The sequence below is a fragment of the Zingiber officinale genome, chromosome 8A, assembly GCF_018446385.1.
Source record: "Zingiber officinale cultivar Zhangliang chromosome 8A, Zo_v1.1, whole genome shotgun sequence".
NCBI lineage: Eukaryota > Viridiplantae > Streptophyta > Magnoliopsida > Zingiberales > Zingiberaceae > Zingiber > Zingiber officinale.
Window position 1 is genome coordinate 5,888,574 of NC_056000.1, and position 4,637 is coordinate 5,893,210.

Sequence of the window (4,637 nt, forward strand, 5' to 3'; positions counted from 1 at the left end):
AAGCTCAAGAGCACAACTGCTAGAAAGAAGAGGAAGAAGTTATCGCGCAGCAGCAGCCCTCGACCTGCGAAGAAGACAGCGAAGAAACTAGCGTTCGGCAGAAGAGAACCCTGATCGGTCTACGGACCGATCGGGCCTCGTCGATCGGTCCCGGATCAATCGGTTAGTGCACGAACCTTCATGCGTACTCGATGCGTGGACCGATCGAACTGGATCGGTCCGACCGATCCCAACTCTGGCTGTGCTTCCGCGTATCCTCGATCGGTCCCCCGATCGATCAGATATGGCCCGATCGTGGACCAATCACTGCCTTTCTTTCGCCTCTGCTGGCGATCGGTCACGGGCCGATCGAACAGAGAGTTTCTGATATCGATCGGTCACGGACCGATCGAGCAAACATATCACCGGATCGGTGCGGTGACCGATCCGGAGCTTTTTTGCCCAAACCAAGTCCCAAGACTTCAAACCAATATCCGGTCAACCTTGACCTATTGGTACTTCATCCCTAGCATCCGTCACTCCCTTGACCTGCTAGAACTCCTTGCCAAGTGTCCGGTCAATCCTTTGACCTACTTGGACTTTCCAACACAAGTCCGATCATCCCGATCCATCGGATTTTCTCTTGCGCTTTACTCACGGGACTTTCCACCGGCTTCACTCACGATTTCCACCGCCTAACATCCTAGTTAGGACTTTCCCACTACCGGCTTCACTCACGGGACTTTCCAACCGCCTAACATCCAGTTAGGACTTTCCCACTGGCTTCACTACTGGGACTTTCCCGTGCCAAGTCTCCATACTTGGACTTTTCCAGCCAAGTCTCCATACTTGGACTTTTCCCAAGTCTCCATACTTGGACTTTTCGCGTGCCAAACTCCCTGCTTGGACTTTTCCGTGCCAAGTCTCCATACTTGGACTTTTCCAGTGCCAAGCTCCCTACTTGGACTTTTCCGTGCCAAGTCTCCATACTTGGACTTTTCCCGAATCAGGTCAACCAGGTCAACCCTGACCTACGGTTGCACCAATAATCTCCCAAACATCTATTCTTGTCCCACATCAAGAATAGAACTCTCTCACGAGTGTCAAACATCAACATGCAACACAACTAGGTCAACCTTGACCTAAGGTTGCACCGACAATCTCCCCAAGTCAAACATCAAAATACAACTCGAGTCACGTCAACTCGAGTCGGGTCAACCAGGTCAACCTTGACCTAAGGTTGCACCAACAGTGCCGAGCTAGGGAGGGGTTCCTCGGCGATGACCCTTCGACGCTTAAGTCAGTTACCGATAGCAAGCGAATGAAGTAGAGAAGAAAGGAGCCGCAGCATAACTGTAACTACAGTAGTGAACATACCACCGTCGAAGCCTAGGGGTCCTTATATAGGGCTCCCAGGAGGCGCGTGCATGCTTCCCAAGGTGCACACACTTCTCAAAAAATACCTGGAAAGGACATGTCAGAAAAGCGTGCCTGAAGCCATACCTTAACAGCCCGAGCATATCCTTGACGTGACAGTGGAAGCTTCCACTGTACGATTCTCTGTCTGACCATGTCGTCGACCATGCCGTCTGTCGATGACACTGATCCCTAGGGAGATATCGTCAACTGCTCCCTTTGTCTTTTATTGGGTCGAGCGGGAGAGCCGCTCAGCCAGTCTGTCGTCTGGATGATACAATGGTCGAGCCGAGCGTCCACTCAGCCAATGCTCTACAATCCGGCTCCACCCTGTCGGTCGAGGGAGCCTGTCTGCAGGGTCGAGGCTGCGTCCACTGTTTAGCCGAGCGAGACGGCCGCTCGGCCTTCATCCCTCCCTGCTGAGCTTTATGAGCGTCGGAAGCTCGGTGTCTGACTGAGCTGTCGAAGTGTCGGACCAGCTACTCTTCCTGCTGATTGGGAAGGTAGTTCGCCCGATCGGATGTCTGCCTAGGATGTTGACCACTTTGACCTCCTGCCGGGCGGGCCCCACCTTACCAAAGGATCACGTGCCTCCCCCTCAAGTCTAGTCGAAGGAGGTTGCAAGTCCGATTGACTGGATAAGTAGTCTGGTAACCGATTGACCGATCGACCAATGGGTGGGTTAGATCCCGATCGACCTGTGTAGGACTGATCTTTCTCTGTCGGCCAGTGCTTTAAGCCTTTGTACTTGGATATTTTTTCCTCATTGTTCCCGGAGGGGCGCGAGCTGGGCAGTCAATGCCGACGCCACTCGAATCTCCTCGGGATATGTGCAAATCATCCCCATTAAGGTCGAGTATGCGCCCACACCCACACCCATTAAATGCTGCCCAGTGGGAGGGTGCCACGTGTCACCACCGCAGTCGCCGCACGTTTGAGGTGACAGCTGCTGATGCGACGTTTGACAATTTGAATTCAGCGGCTGGATGTGCGTTCTGATCCCCGTCCCTAGATCGGATAGCTCTGGTCGACCGAGCCACTCTTTATAAAGCCACCGCTTCCTCCTCCTCGCTTACTTTGTTGTTTTCTCCTTGCTAATCGCCGACGATCTCTTGAGTGATCCATGCTCTGTCGATCATCAGGTTCCTTCAGCGACGACTGCATTCACCCTTCCTGTAAGCTTATCCTTCTTGCCTGATCTTTCACTGTTCTTCCCGCCTCTGTAGCTTTCAGTTTTCTGTGTTTTTCAGCCATCTTTCCCGTCGAACCTTCTGCCTTTTCATTTTCTAACAATGGAGAGCTCTTCTCAGCCGTCCGACCCTGCTTCCGGTCTCTGGTATGCTACCATGGAGACCCGGTTTGACGCGGGTGACGCCGCGAGTCTGATAAATGCCTTTGACATTCCTTCCGACCATGAAATAGTTCTAGCCTCCCCGTCCGATTGGCCCAATGATCCGCCAATCATCATAGTTTGTTTCTTTCGAGACTAGTTCGTGGCCGGTTTTCGATTTCCTATCCACCCTTTTATAACCAAGGTTTGCAATTACTTCCGTGTCCCGCTCACCCAGCTTATTCCTAACTCCTTCCTCCTGCTGTGCGGTGTGGTAGTATTGTTCCAAGTGCACAACATTCCACTGACCCCTAAGGTCTTCCACTACTTCTATTATCTCAAACAGTCCGAGTTGGGCACTTACCTTTTCCAATCTCGGATCGGTCTGGTCTTTTTTGACAAAATGACCACTTCTAACAAACACTAGAAGGAGTACTTCTTCTTGTTGAGACTCCCCGAGTGGCTAAGCTTCCGAACCAAATGGCAGATTGGGCTCCCTCCTCAATCTGATTTGAAGAAGTACAAGACCCAGCCGGACTACTTCCATGCTGCCAACATGCTAGCCGGCCTGAAGTTCGACATCCATAAGTTGTTGTTGAATGGTGTGATGTATGTGTTCGGGCTGAGTCCGATTCGAACGAAGCTCCCGAGCAGTCTAGGTATGAAAATTTTCAACCTTCTTCCTTTGAGTCTAACTGATTCTTTTCTTCTCTTGCAGCCGACATCATGATGCGCGCTCAGGCAGCCGACATAATGAAGGCCAAACAAGCTAAGATTGAAGCAGCCGCAGCCAAGGAGATGGAACGGCTCGGCTTGACTCCCGTCGGCTCACAAGAGGGTACAATTGGGGAGACCCCAACTGTGGGCATGGGGACCGCCGAACGGACGCCCGGCGTAAGAGGAGCGGTCGACCCGTGCCCGGTTCAAGAAGTGCCACCCACCGTCCATACTGAGGGCTCGGGGTCCTTGGGCGATGAGGTACCACTCACTCAAAAGAGACGTCGAACGGACATGCCTTCTCACTCCGCCACCTCAGCCGTACAAGCTTCTGCGGGGGGAGGCACCCCGTCTCCAGCCACTCCCGAAACAATGGAGGTTACTTCCTCTGATCGGACTCCATCTTTGGCTAAGCTACCAGAGCTGCTCGTCGTTCAGGCGATCACTTCCTTGCCTCTGGCTAGGCGGAGGATAACACGGTCCGCTATTCTTCCAGTCCCTCCTGCTCAAACTTCTGGGCCGACAACCTCTTCTCAATCGGCGCTGAGCGGGCGACGATCCATCACCGCCACGCTTCACCTGCCGACGGAGGAACTTCTTGTGCCGGGCGACCAACTCAGCTCTCCCCAGCATCAAGTCTATATTCGTGGTCCAGGACAATAAAATCTTGGGATCTTGGGATCCTCCTCCATGTCCAGGACAATAAAATCTGTGGAAACGATGCATCCGCCTACCTCCTCTGGCACGTCTTCCACTATACCCATTGGGTATCTACATGAATGGTCAGCCAATTGTAGTGTCATAGTAGTAAGTTTGATGTTCTGGAGTCCTAGCTTCTTACATATTGAGTATGGAAGTAGGCTAATACTCGCTCCCAAGTCACAGAAAGTCTTTTGTATGAGCTCAGGGTCAATTTTACATGGTATAGAAAAACTTCATGGATTATGGAGCTTTGGGGAAATATCTGCCATGAGTAGAGCGCTGCACTTCTCTGTTAATGCTACAGTCTCGAAGTCTCCTTTTTGTCTTTTGTTAGATAGAATACCTTTTAAAAATTTGGCAAACTTCGGCATTTGGTACAGTGCGTCTATCAGAGGTACTTCAATGCAAATTTCTTTAATCTTCTTAAGGAATCGGTGGAACTCTTCATCCTTTTGGGATGTAATTAGTTTCTGGGAGAAAGGAATTGTCTGAC